The sequence below is a fragment of the Phyllostomus discolor genome, chromosome 11 (assembly GCF_004126475.2).
Source record: "Phyllostomus discolor isolate MPI-MPIP mPhyDis1 chromosome 11, mPhyDis1.pri.v3, whole genome shotgun sequence".
NCBI classification, from domain to species: Eukaryota; Metazoa; Chordata; class Mammalia; order Chiroptera; family Phyllostomidae; genus Phyllostomus; species Phyllostomus discolor.
This window is the reverse complement of record NC_040913.2, coordinates 91,658,662-91,673,900: the sequence shown is the minus strand read 5'-3', so window position 1 is coordinate 91,673,900 and position 15,239 is coordinate 91,658,662.

The window sequence follows — 15,239 nt, the reverse complement described above, 5'->3', positions numbered from 1 at the left end:
CTTTTTGTTCGGATGTCCACAGAGTGTTTTCTCTTTCTCTAAATTTCAAGGGATTTACCTGGCTATGCCTTGGCATTGAGTCTCCTGAGTTCACCACCCCCCCGCCCCCCACCCAGTGCCGAGTCCCTTTCTGGTCTGACCGCACTTCTCTGATTCCCAGAGTTCCCGCTCACATGCACGTTGAAGCTTCATGGCCTCTTTTCAACTCTTACCTTTTCCCCCACAACCCCTTTGCTTTCTCTTTCCCCATCCTTTGATTTGGAAACTTTCTCCTTTTTTTAAAAGATTTTATTTATTTATTTTTAGAGAGGGAAGGGAGGGAGAAAGAGAGAGAGAGAGAGAGAGAGAGAAACATCAATATGCAGTTGCTGGGGGCTGTGGCCTGCAACCTAGGCATGTGCCCTGACTGGGAATTGAACCTGCAACACTTTGGTTTGCAGCCCGCACTCAATCCACTGAGCTATGCCAGCCAGGCAAAAACTTTCTCCTTTTTAACTTCTATATTTCTTACTATAGTCTTTGTATTCTTTCTCTGTTATTTATTTTAGTTTTGATTTCTAATTTTTTTTCCTTTCCCAATTGCTCTCTGCTATACCTTAACAACTTCCTATTATCTGGTTATATCATTTTTAGAATTTCCTTTTTGTGATTTGGTCCCACCTACTCAACTTATAGGTTCTTTTTTGGCAGGGGAGGGTGTATCCGGTCACCTAGTTTTGTGGAAGATGGTATCTCCTGAGGTCTCTATTTCATTGTCCCTCTCCATAAAGTAATTTTGTGATTCCCAAGAACTATGCTGCTGCCACTGTGTTATGGATTTGGCATTCTTTAAACATGACTGTAGGCCAAGAAGCTCATGTCTCATGAATTTTCTTTATGATTCATTCCTTTTCAGCCAGAGTCAAATATGTCTGTTCTGACCGCTCCTAAGCACTGACAAAACCTCAAAACACTCTGCTTCCCTGTTCATCTGCTCTTTGGACTTACTTTTCTGACCGTAGGGCAGCTTTCCCTCTCTGTTCTGTGTGGTTCCCATGGGCTGGGATGGTTCTCTGTGCCTGCCTGCCGGCTTGATCTCCAGGAATCCAAACTCTCACAGCACAGAATGGAAGGCGCCTGAGTGTGGGCATGAGCCACTGATGGGTATAAAAATATGCTTGTACTTTTCCCTACCAGGGTATAAGGATACCCCATTGGATGGTCTTACTCATTCTGTTGTCATCTGCAGAAGGTTCTGGGCAGGCTCAATGAAGATTCCAGACAGTGTTATGGAAGGCAGACAGGAGAATTCCTGGCCCTCCACCTTTTCTACTGCCTCAACTCTGCCATTGATGAATGGATCTCCAAGGGCTTTGTGACTTTGCTGTTAATGTTTTTGGCACTGGAATAGATTACTTTTAATTTGAAATAGAAAACACCAGTGGTCAATCCAACAAAACATTGAGAAAAATATTTAAGCAAGAGAAATATATTTAAGCAAAAGAAAGGTAATGAGATGATTTATGTAACCCTGTAGAAATAAAAAAGGAAAGGAAGTAGAAATTCTGGTGACTTAGAGTTTTAGACTCTTGCGTCTCAAAGTTAAATAACTCATCTATCTGCAGGTGTTAGGGAAATCTGGATATCCTTAGAACACCTCTTTTTAAAGATTTTATTTATTTATTTTTAGAGAGAGAAGGGAGGGAGAAAGAGAGAGAGAGAGAAACATCAATGTGCAGTTGCTGGGGGCCGTGGCCTGTAACCCAAGCACGTGCCCTGACTGGGAATCGAACCTGCGACACTTTGGTTTGCAGCCCGCGCTCAATCCACTGAGCTACGCCAGCCAGGGCTTAGAACACCTTTATTACTCTCATTATAAACCTACCTGAACACACTCCCCCAGCACAGGGTGGACACAGAGCAGTGAAACTCAGCAGCCTGAGGGGAGTGGCTTCCTACTCAGGAAACCCCAGAAGCAACATGCCCGGGGTCCAGGCGTTCTCGAGTGTTAGGTCCCAAAGTGAGATTGAAAAGATTCTAGCAGTGCTCAGATCCTTATCCATTGCCGAGAAAACATAGTCTTTTTAATGGCAAACTGCTTTGACTCTGAAACATGAGGCCACATGTCATGCTCGGTGTTCTTTGGCAGCCGGTGGAAACGGTAACAGTCAGGCGCTCCTGCATTTCCCACACCTGGAAGAGAGGCAGGGGTCCTCTCGACTCCACCCGTTGTAATGCAGTAAGCCTTGATAAAGGAACGCTGTAAGCTCACTTCTGAGACAGAGCTGGATTCTTGGCAAGTGTGGAAACCTCCTCCTCAAGGACCTGCCGGGAGGTGCAGGGGACAATCACAAAGGTCTCCCTGGGTCAGCCCGAGTTTCTGGGATGTCAGAGAGAGTCTCCCAAGCATGAGCTACTGTCGCTGTAGGTCTCGTAAGAAAACGGAAATAACAGTGTACCCAGGGTGAATGATTGGCTTTGGTTTGTAATGTTCTATGTCTTAGTTCAGCAGTATTTTAAAAGCGGGGTTATGTGGGGGGGAAAAGGGGTACAAAGTGCAGGGGACATCTGCCGGATGGACAAACTTACGAAGACGTCCCGTGGTGCACGCGGCTCCTGTTCGGCATTTTTATCATGTGGTAACAGTGAGTTAAATGATACTTAAAATTTTTCATTGGCGATTTTTACTCTAAAAACTAGGACTTTGTGCTCCAGTTTTCCCACCTTTGCTAAAACCAAGTCAGTTGGAATTTCTATGAGATCACACGATGTGGATAAAAACAGCTTGTTGTAAATAATGAGCTGGTGGCAAATGACATCTGAATACTGAGTGTTATATTAAAATCCCAAATGAAAATCTTTAGAAAACTTTGGCCAAGATCAACTTGAAAAAATAAAGGTGAATCATTTTAAAATTATGGAGTCCAGGCAGGCCAGCGAATGCCCTGTTCTTGAGATGGTATTTAATCATTATTTAAACCCCTGCCTTTAAATTACCCTTCCATTTAATACTGCCAAGGTGCCTTAAGGAATCATTTTCATTTTAATTGCAAAATGTCACATGAATTCTGACTAACTTGTATGAAAATAAAACAATACATTTAATTCTGTCAAATTAATGTCACACAGAGCTTTTTTGCTGTTTTCTGCTAAGTTTTTTTAACTTTATTGTTGACAGTATGAACAGAACATTTATTTTTGGTTTTAGAAGTCTGATGTCAAATGTATTATTTAAAAAAGGGCTTATTTGCCAAGAATCTCATGAGGAAAACTTTAAGAGCTAGACAGGAGAAGGTGCTCGCTTCGAAGACATGAGATTATAGGCAAAGTTAGCAAAGACTCTGCTACATAACAGAATACACAGAATAACAAGAATGAGAAGAGATAGAAAAAGTCTGAGGGGCCGGCTGGGTAAAACACAAAATAAATACATACATGTGTCCATGCTTGTATGCACAGGCATGTGTATAAAAGATCGGTAATACTAAAGCCAATGAAGGGCTGAAGATGAAATATGATGCTCAGTTAAAACAGTTCTTAAAAATTTTAGGAACATAGAATTTATTCACTATAAATTAACCGCTTCACAGAGCCGTGCAATCATCCCCACTCCCATCATCGCATGAAGTTGCCTGGTGTCCATGAAACACTCTGGTGGAAAACCTCCCCTCCAAGGCCTCAGCCCCACACCCAGCCCTCGGCAGGCACTCGTCGGCTTTCTGTCTCTATAAACTTGCCTTCCCGGGGCCCTTCCCAGAAGCGGAATCAAAGAATACGTAGTCTTTCGTGTCCTGCTGCTGTCGCTCAGAATAACGTTTCCTGACGCTCTTCAGTTTTGCCCCGCGCCCCTGCTGGTGCCTTCCAGCTGCTGCAGGTTTTCCATAGCCCTGATGCGCCGCGTTTTGTGGGTCCATCCGCGGAAGGGCTGGATGGTCCTTCCGGCACGTTTCCAGTTTTTCGTTTGTTATGAATAATGCTCCGATCAACATGCACGTGTTCCGTCTTTATATGAATACATGGTGGCAATTTTTCCTGGATAATATGAGTGGAATTTCTGAGTCACGTCATGAAGGTGTAACGTTCTGAGCAACTGCCAAACGCTTTTCCAAAGTGGCTGCCTCTTGACACCCTCCTGCCAGCAAGGGGTGAGGTTTCCAAATCCTCCACACCCTGGCCACGGCTTCTGGTTGTCCACCTGGAGGGTGAGTGCTGGTATCTCTTTGCTGTTCTAATTGGCCTTTCTCTAAAGACTAATGCTGCTGAGAATTTTTTCCATGCACTTCTTGGCCACTTGTATATGTTGTTTGAGGAAATGTTGATTCAAATCTTTTGTTCATTCTTTATTGTTTTTTTTGTCTTATTATTGAGGCGTGTTTTTATCTAGTTTACGTACTAGTCCTTTATTAGATAGACAACTTGCAAATATTTTCTCCTAGTCTGAGGCTTGCCTTTTTAAAATGGTGCCTTTGACAGTATTGTGAGTCTTTGAAAATTTTTGATGAAGTCCAAGTTATCAAGTTTTTTTTCTGTTACTGGGTTGTGCTTTCGTTGTCCTGCTTAAGAATTCTGTGCCCAACCAAAGCCCGTGGGATTTTCTCCTGTGCTTTATTCTTGAAGTTTCAGTTTTAAATCTTACCTTTAGGTCTCTGATTCATTTTGAGGTTTTTCGTTTATGGTGTGAGGTAAGGGCCTCAGTTCTGTTTTTTTTTTGTTGTTGTTGTTGTTGATGCCACAGAATTCTACTGTTTTCAGCTATGAAGTTCAGACATTTTGCAAACAAAAATGCTTCTCTGGGGGCTGCAAGCCTTGGGTCAATTTGCAGAGTTATAACCTGTTCAGTGTTGTCATTCCATCTAGCCTTGTAGTTGCTTTTCCGAAGGAAGGATGTTCCCATCTCCTTCTTCGGTCACTGCCTTGTTTCTACCCAAAACACGTGAGAAGAAAGAAACGTTAACAGCCATTCAGACTGGGACGGGGGAGACACTGATGGATGGAAGGCAGCGCCGGCATTCGGTAGCACCTTCTCCCTCCGGATCTTTCAAAGGCTGTGTGTGCTTGTGTGCTTGTGTGTGTGTGTATGTGAGTGTGCATTTGTGGGTCTCTGACTTATTCACGTTGCTGGAAGCCACTTGATTTGTGGTAGTTTATTGTGCAACAGGTGATAACTGAGACCATGTATCACCTTCATTTTACATGCTCTGTACAAACAGTGCCTGAACATAACAAACCCTGGGCGTGTTTAGTCAACTTCATATTTCCTGGACATGGTCGATGCCAAAAGTGCAGGCTTTCTGAGAGATCTTCGGTGTAGATAGTAATATAGAGCTTCTGAATGCTTTTGTACAGATCTTTTGAATTTGCACTTATTGAGTTTGACATTCAGGTCAAAGTTTGTGGAATCAGTGTCATTTCTGTGGGGTTCAGGCAACTTTTAAAGTGTCGGCTGTCATAGTGTATCAGATTCACGTCTCAAGTTGAAGTCTACCAGTGGCATTCTGTGCTCTTGTCGCCTGCTGTGTCTCTTTGAGATGAATGCCACTTTTTGTTGTTTTTTGTAAATTTAATCTTTATTGTATATTTTCCCATTACCATTTACTCCCTTGAATATTACTTTTTGAAAGAAGGGGACCATGCTTTTTATTATGGATTCTTTAATCAACAACAGTCTACTCTTTGCCTTTTCTTACCTCTTGCAAAGAAAATGATTCTTAATTTCCTGTTTCTAACATGCCAAAATGTAATAGATTCCTAAGGACTCCACTGAAAAAGCAAACACCGTCTAATGTTTGCTCAGACATTGAGGTATATAGGAGTGATTACCAAATGTGTCTGGTTTTCTAGACACCAAATGCTAAATCGATTAGTATTTGTGGCTCTTCTTCTGAATTTTGAATACTGTCCATATAAATTGAAAAGGCCAATATATAGATACATTTGTGATATTTACCCTGTTCGAAATATAGAATTGATAAGATATTATAGCAACAATAAAAACTTTTCTTTTTTTTAAAGATTATTTATTTATTTATTTTTAGAGAAGGGAAGGGAGGAAGAGAGGGAGAGAAACATCAATGTGTGGTTGCCTCTCATGTGTCCTCTACTGGGGACCTGGCCTGCAACTCAGGCATGGGTCCTGACTGGGAATTGAACCAGCGAGCCTTTGCTTTGCAGGCCCGTGCTCAGTCCACTGAGCTACACCAGCCGGGACAATACAAACTTTTCATAAAATTTATGCATAGGGTTCAAATCTGGAATTTCTTTTTACACTGAATACAAGTTATTTTGGCTATGATTATTTAAATAAGTATTTCCATATAACTGTTAATAAAGCACCATATTTTTATTTTGTTGGAGGAAGTATACACTTTTTATTAATCAAACATTAAGTTATGTACTTTAGTGATTTACTGTATATCTGCTTCGATTCCAGGAACACAACATCTGCAGAGACAAGCTTGAGGCGGAGTTGACAACTGGGTTTAAGAACGCAATTAAAGAATGAGGTAGCCTACTGGTTGTTAGTTTTAAAGCAGTGGGGATCTGCAAAAGCCGTCCAATGGAAAATGCATGGATTAAACATTCCTGATATTCACCCCTTCTTGGAAACAGCTACGCAGAAGGATCCGTTCGATTATAACTATGTCCCGTCTCATCAAGTTCCACACCTGAGTCAATCCTTACCTTGACAGATCACAGGATAGAAGAAGTCCTTTAGGAGATAATGCAAATATTAGATGTTCAGGAAAGGGGGTACAGCAGTGATCAGCTGGGACCTTCTTCATAACACTCCTCCCAGACAGACGACATAGCAACTTCAGAAGACTGAGTCTAAGCCTGAGACAGAGTCCTGTTTTCCCTTCTTGAAGGTTTGATGCTTGGGTTTTGCTGGGCGCTTGAACTGAAAAGGCTGGCCATGTAGTTTAGTCCCAATGAGTGTGACTTTTTAAAAAATAACTGTCTGGCCCTGACCATTGTAGCTCAGTGGGTTGGGTGTCATCCCACAAAGAGAAGGGTCGCCAGTTCAATTCCCAGGCAGGGCACGTGCCTGGGTTGGCAGTGAGTACCACCAGGCTGCGGCGCTGGGATGCCTTCGGTCCAAGTCGCCATGTGCTGTACCAGTGGACAGCTCCACACACACCTGCCAGCCTTCCCCTCCCTCATGGCCCTGTACCCCCGAGGGAAAAAGGAAGGAGGGAGGGAGCGCTGGCAGCTACAGCTAACTGGCTTTGGGGAAATCATTTAACTTTCAAGTTTCTGTTTGCTCTTTGTTCTAATATTTTGTGACATGTCTCTTGTGGGTAACTATGTTGTCACTCCCTCCTTTCTGGGGACATTGAGCCCAAATCATTATCCAGGAAGAGAGAGTCTCCTTTGCCCACGTGCACTCATTCCCTTCCCAGGCAGAAACACACCCTGGCCCACCTCGCTGGCTAAATTAACTGAATGTGTTTTAGTTTAAGCTGCCATCAGCTAGACTGATGTGAGTACAGTTGCCCCTGGAATATATTCTTGGGTCAAGAATAACCAATCAGGAGTATGTATATCTGTTGATTGACATATCATATTTTTTTCCAAAGGAAAAATGATAATGAACTGTTATTCAGTATAGTTGGACTACATCATGTCTTTAATTAATTGACTTCTAAAACACCACTTGAGATTATAGTATACTATAAACAGATATTCTGCTAAAGATTTATATATCTACCTACACAAATTTACCTTTAAAATTCAAAGAATATTAAAAATAACTAAACTATACTTTTGGATTTACAATTTGTGAAGCTCTTCACTCACGTGATTTCATCGAACTCTGAAGAGTCTAGACAACTGTCGATTCAAAAGTGCCACGCCTGGTAAACTGGCTGATATTGTAGATCTGCAAACATCTTTGAAATCCTTAATGTAAAGCACCATAAAAGTGGGGTTATTGTCATGGATTACACCATAGATGTATGTGCTTTAATTGCTTCATGTTTGTTGCTGTATTTTGGTGTTCTAAAGGTTCAGGTTGAGGGAATTGCTATTTTTCCCCAGAATTTCTTCTCACTGTGTTTGTTAAGTTCAGTGAGTTCGGCCTAAGTTGACAAAGGTACAGACGCTGAGGCACCGATGCCTGGGCCTGACCGGCCGTGCTTACGGCGGGCAGTCCTGTCTGATGCCTCACTCTCAAGATACATGGGGCAGGACACTGCAGGTGTCAGCACTGAGAGCCACACTGATGCGCAGCGTCTAACATGATTCTAAACACTTCACTGGCAAAAGCTGATAAGAGATTGAGAAAAAACATGGTAAAGCAGTTGACAATGGTTCTGGGAATAATGGGAAAGACACTTAGGTACCAATAGAGGCCACTTCTCTCAGAGTAAAAGAAAAGAAAGCCGAACACCATTGGTACCACTTTACTCGATGGTGAGTCATGTCAGCATTTTTGTCATCATCCCTGAGCACACACATCTGCCCTCCAAATGCATGTTGATGGTTAAAAACCCACCATAAGCAAAAGCTTATTTGGGCATTATTACATGTTAATTTTAATGACTAAGTTTTAAATAATCAATGAACCACTGAAATAAAATATACTTTTTCTATGATAGATTCTTATTAATTAAAGTACTGAAAACCTTCTTGGTTACCTCTTTCTTTCATTTTTCTAATACATATTTATTGAATACCTATTATCTGTTACCTGTTATGTCATACTTTAAAAAGATAAGAACAAATAAAATGCAGGTCATGACATCAAAGAGCCTAGATTTCAGGAAGATTGAAGGAAAAAAGATCCTAAAAAAGATCCTTAGGAACTTTGGATTTTTTTTGTTGAAGACAGACAGACCTGCCATAGGAAGAGAAATCAAATTCACTTAGAGGAAGCTGAAAGCACAGTGATTACTATGGAATAATCATGATTCCATGTGAATGTCAAATGTTTATGTTAATACAAATATCCGATTAGATTAATTTTTCAACAAATATATACAGTTACTAAATACTGCACTCCGTGCTAGGTTTTAGAGACATGGGGAAACCAGGAGGACTTGATTCCTGTTCTTATGGGTCCCATATTCTATTAATAGAGGCAGATTAAAATCAGGGATATAGAAAAACATAGCCACTAATCACGATTAGCAATAAGGATGAATGCCAGCAACAAGGGGCCGCAATATCGGGGAAGGGCAGGAGAGAGTCCCTGAGGATCTGAAATTTCCAGCGGGGTTTACACTGAAGTGTATGCCCTCTCCTGCCTGTGGACTAGTTTGACGCGAGATCACACGCTTTTGTTGGGTATCTGTCATTATCAGCTGAGCTGAAGTTTTAACGAGCATAGGAGTCATGCCTCTTGTCTTCTTTATCTTATTCCATCTCTTTGTTGCACATCACATACTCTGTATATGTTTACTATATAACTTGACTGCGCTATAGTCTATGACATCGAGTTCTATGACATATGTTATGTATGAGTTGTAGGCACTCAGAAAGCTTCTACTGTGTATGCATGTATGTCTATGACTCTGACTATGTAGGGATCCCTTTTCACACTTCATTTCCCCCCAGAATCTTGCGCTGTGCTTATCCATGTTGCCAGTCACGACTGAAGTTTAAGCACTTGGCTTCTTTCTGAAACCTCATTCAGTAGACCTGTCTCTGTGGCCAGCAGTCCATTGTCAACTGCCAAGATGAGGAAATGTTGATTAGACCATTCGTATTTGCATACATTTAACCCTTTCAAAACACTTTAGATGCCAGTGTTGCTGTGCGTATCTGAACAATAATTCTGTGGGAAGTTTGAAGTTCCGAAGGTCTGGCGGAATGATGGAAAGGTTGGTATGACCAGTGATTAGCACTGACATGACCAGAAACAAGCTGAAAGTGGAGATAAGGGAAAGAGTATTTATTTTGAAAAAAAAAAAACGGTTCGTATGAAATTGGCTCTAGTTATTATCATAATTTACTATTTGCCTGTTCAGCTGTAACAGAAATAAAAACTTGGCAGTGTATCTAAGTCCTATCCATATTTTCTAACAGTGTGTATTGCCCTTCTGAGCCTCACTGCTCCTGCTTTTTTGATCATTTGACCAACTTCCTGCTACACCAATTTGCTTTTCTCCCGTGTTCACTCTTCCACTGAACATACCACCCCCTGCGTGGGAGCCCAGGGCATGTCAGGAAGCATTATCCTCAAATGTTCCTCCTTTATTAGCCAATGTTCAGATAACCTGCCATTCTGTGGGTTACATGCACCTTCATTTGATTTTGAATGGGCCCATTCTTAATCTCCCTCTAGCAGTGCCTCACTTTAATTAAGTCATTCTCTCTCCTCGCCAGTTTCCTAATGGGCCTCTCAGCCAAGGCAAATTATGCCTTACACTGGCTCTAGAATCATCTTTCTAAATGCAGGTGTGTCTATTCTTCTTTCCTAAGTAAAACTTGTCAATGAGCTCATTGTCCTGAAGGCCAAGTTCAGACTCTCCCTGCCTAACACCCAGGGCCCTCAGTGATGCGGTTCCTTGATTTCCACTCTAGTGTTGCCATCATCCCTCCTGCTGCTTTGCCTCCCCCTCCAACACAGACACACTCACTCACACACACTCATGCTCATGTACACACTCTACTGGAAGTCAGATCACACTACTTTCAGCTCTGTGCCCTTCCTTAGGCCTTTTCTCACCCGATGACTTTCCCTGCAGTGCTCAGCCACCTGCTCCCACACAGCCATCCCTCTTCCTAGAACTGGATATCTCGTTTCTGTTACGGGAATTGCCCATCTACACCCAGGTTTACATCTCACTGCCTGAGGCTCGCTTCACTCTCCCACGGTAAGACTGTCTGAGGACTGGGCTCTGCCTGGCTCACGGTGACATCTGCCACCCCAGCAGGTGGCCCGTGTATTAAATGCTTGGTGAATCCACATTATCCACTTCTCACTCTCGATGGAGGTAGAAGTCCTCCAGGACACGCAGTCTCGTGACAACCATGCAAAGGTGTGTGGGTTGTGGGGAGCTGCGGAGGTCCAGTGTGTGGACTGGCAGGGAGGCAAGCACCCTTGACCCCCACACAGGCTGCTGGGTAGGGAGAGCCCCGAGGACCCGACACAGGCACCATTGTCTGGCTCTGGCTGCCCTCCTCTCTCCTCGTTCCGCCTCACAGCAGCGATTGTGTTTGAAGTTCTGTCTCCTGTTGTTGCACTTTCGTTGATATGTAATAAAAACTCAGAGAACAGCTTGCAAAAGGCAGTACTCATTCCTGCTGAGAAAAAAAAGGGGAACAAGTGAATCCTCTGCTAAGCAATTTCAAATGTTTCTGCTGGAACCTTCATAGCGTAATTTTAACTTCTTGGCACTCAGTGAGGTCAACATCGGTGTGCTTTGTACTAACGCATTATGCTGGGAAATTGGATCCAGAGGTAAGTGGAGTTTCCTTTTCTCAAAGGTTGTCTAGCCAAGATACACAATCCGTGAACAAGAGCAACTGGTGAGAACACTGGCGGAGTGTATGCCTGGGTAATAGCTTGCTTCCCTGTGTTCAAAAACACCGAAGCTTACTTCCCTTACATTCCCACTTATATTTACTATTATTACTACTTCATATTATTTTCATGAAGTTTAAATTGCAGACTGGGCTCAGATTACTTAGAATATTCAGAAATTTGGGGAACACTACGTAAAACTTATGTCAATGAACGTAAGTATTTCTTATGTGAATAAACTTTTTCAAAGATTACATTTGGTTGTGAGGAAATATGGGTATTGGAAGCCTCTAACATCTAAAAAACCATGTTTAATTTCTTGTTTTAAGAAAGTCATGATAACCTTTTTTTTCATATTTACAAATTCTCTGAGAGTCAAGTCAGTTGTGTGGTATTAATTGCATTGGCATTGTGATAGCTTGAAGTGCAATGAGGAAAAGAATGTTCAATATGGATTACTAATTATACTATTAACAACTTAAGCAAATTAATGACTGATGTTACATTGGTGTAATGGTAATTGATTTCAGATTGTTCAATAAGAACTGCTTTGTAATCAAGACAAGGATATATTTAAAGGAAAAAATGGTACAAAAGGTTGAAAGATACAGGATTTACAGCAAATAGTCTTTAACTGAAACTCAAATATTAGCAACAGACTATTTTGAAAGGGATTTGCTTGGGTAAACCCCCACCATTTAGCATTATTTTCTTCTGAATATTATCCAACACATTTCAATCTGTAGGGTCTGCAACCTGGGCTAGAGAACTCTCAGAAATCAGCTCTCTCTGAGCCTTCTGGCATTTTCTGTTTGAGTCAGAGTGGAAATATCCCTCAGAGTGGAAATATCCCCCAGTTTTAGGGGATTTAGCCATCTGAGTCCACAACTAAGAGAGGAAAGAAGCCGAAACAAGAGAAAGGCTGTTGAACCGTGCTTTTGATTTTTCAGAACCTCCTGATTCATTTAAGCCGAATGATTTATGAATTACGGCCCTCTACCAGCCATTACACATAATGGTGTATTTAGATACTTCCTTTGCCTCCTAACTTACTGCATCACTGACTGTAATTTCATTTCAAAGTGCTTGAGTCAAGGTTTGGAAGATTTAGGTGCATGCAAATCTGGAGCTTCGTTAGCAGAACAAAGGTGACCTAGCGCCATAAGTACAGCAGCTACAGACCTGGGGAGGGAAGTTGAAGGTCAGCTGGGTGTGCTGTGAAGAACGGAAGGTCAGAAGGTCAGGACTGGAGTAGACGGTCACTTCCTGTGCACCGTTTGACAATGCATCTCACCTCCCAGGGTGTTGAGCTCTGTCAGAGTGTTTCAAACATGTTCTTTTTCTCATCTCTCTTCCCTTTTTCTGAAGCAGCAGTCCTTTCCATTTGTCATCTGAAGCATAAGCTCACTGTCGACAAATACTTGTGGTGTCGTTCAACCGGTATTTATACTCTGTGCTGGGCACGGTTCGAAGGGCTGGTGCATGACACGTGGCAGAAAGCAAAGCAGAGACGATGCCCTGGAGACGACAGGAGCAGGTTCTGTCTTCTCGGACTGGCCCTGCGCCTGCCAGCGGCCCAGACCCTTCTCCTCGATACCTCGATACCTGGCACCCAGTTTGAGAAGCAGAGATCTCTGCATTTCCCCAATAACCTGTGGTTTCACAGGCAGAGGGGACCCACGAATTAGCCACTGTCCTCGCCATCACAAATGCACCCACGGCTATCAGTCAGGACCTCTGTGCACAGGGTCATCCTGCTGCAACAGACACTTATTTGCTTTCTATGTAGCACCCCACTTCAAGAAAAAGAGGTGCATGAGTCACATATTCAATGGGATCGTGGCCTTTCTCAGTCGTGATTTTTCTTCTCCGTGTGGAGGTTCCTTATTCTCTCCCTGGAGAAGGCACGGAGGTCCAAGGCCTGCCTCTGTATTGTACAGCCATTAAAGGAACTCCCAACTGTTTATTGTGATTTTATTTAATAAGTAACAAGTAAATGCCTTTAGTAAATAAAATAAGTAATGTTATTTAATGTGTCAAGGAGACAGTACACATTCTATTTGACAGCTGAGCTAGTTAAGCTGGAACTGAAATATATTCTAATTTTTCATCTGGGCACGAGAGAGTGAGAGACAGAGAGACAGAGGAGAAAGAAAGAGAGAGAGGAAAGCAGAAGGTGGGAAAAGGAGCAGTTGCCGTTCAGAATTTACGAGGAATAGGGGTGGTTGATGGTTAAAATGTACAACCGTTTATCCTTGATGCCAGTCAAAGAAAATTTCCTCTGGTTCCTTTGATTTAAACCCAACAAATAATATACCAGGTGTTTTTCCTTTTCTCTTAAGAACAAAAAGATAGTCTCTGAGTTTATATGAAGTTTAAATGATTTAAGTCGTGGTAGAAAATTCAGTTTGAAGTCTGGTGCTTATCACCACCTTACGTTTCAATAATATTTTATTTCCCACACCTGCCTTCTCAAGCCATTGCAATCAGGAATAACAGTGGGGGAGAAACTCAGGAAACGCAATGTGTGCCGAGAAGGTCTGAGTAGTTATGAGCCAAGTGGGAAAGGTGAACAGTTGTTAATACCAGGCTGAGCCCGGCGGGAGTCTGGAGTTCTGCCCAAGGCTACCCAGCTCCACAACTTCATTCTCTTGGAGGTTTTCAAAAGACTTTATCTTTCTGGGACTTTCAGCCAAGATGGAGGCGTAGGTAGACACACTGTGCCTCCTTGCGCAACCAAAAGAAGGACAATAACAAATTTAAAAACAAAAAAACAACCAGAACTGGCAGGAAATAGAACTGTATGGAAGTCTGACAACCAAGGGGTTAAAGAAGAAGCACTCACCCAGACGGGTGGGAGGGGCGGGGATGGGCAGCTGAATGGAGAGGACTCACCGAATCTCAGCGGCTGGCAGACTGGGTGGGGTGGTGACTGGTGGACCTGGTGGTCCCACGTTTGTGTGGGGTAAATCAGGAGGAACAACTGGGGATTGAGACAGACCACGCAACCCAGGGTTCCAGTGCTGGGGAGTAAAGCCTCAAAACCTCTGACTGAAAACACCTGGGGGGGTTGAGGCGGCAGTGGGAGAAACACCCAGTCTCACAGGAGAGTTCACTGGGGAGACCATAGGGTCCTAGAATGTACACAAACCCGCCCACCTGGGAATCAGCACCAGAAGGGCCCAATTTGTTTGTGGGTGGTGAAGGAAGTGACTGAAAGCTAGCTGACCAAGGGCCAAGCAAACAGCACTGCTCCCTCCCTGACCCCTCCCCCACATACAGCAGCACAAGCAGCCTCATGGGTGACTCTGCCCTGGCAAATATCCAAGGCTCCACCCTTACTATGTAACAGTCACATTGAGACAAAAAAATATGGCCTAAATGAAAGAACAGATCAAAGCTTCAGAAAAAATACAACTAAGTGACAAAGAGATAGCCAACCTATCAGATGCACAGTTCAAAACACTGGTAACCAGGATGCTCACAGAAATGATTGAGTATGGTCCCAAAACAGAAGAAAAAGTGAAGGCTATGAAAATTGAAATAAAGGAAAATGTACAGGAAACCAACAGTGACAGGAAGGAAACCAGGACTCAAATCAATGGTTTGGACCAGAAGGAAGAAATAAACATTCAGCTAGAACAGAATGAAGAAACAAGAATTTAAAAAAAAAAATGAGCAGAGGCTTAGGAACCGCCAGGACAACTTTAAATGCTCCAACATTTAAATCATAGGGGTGCCAGAAGAAGAGCAAGAGCAAGAAGTTGAAAATTTATTTGAAAAAATAATGAAG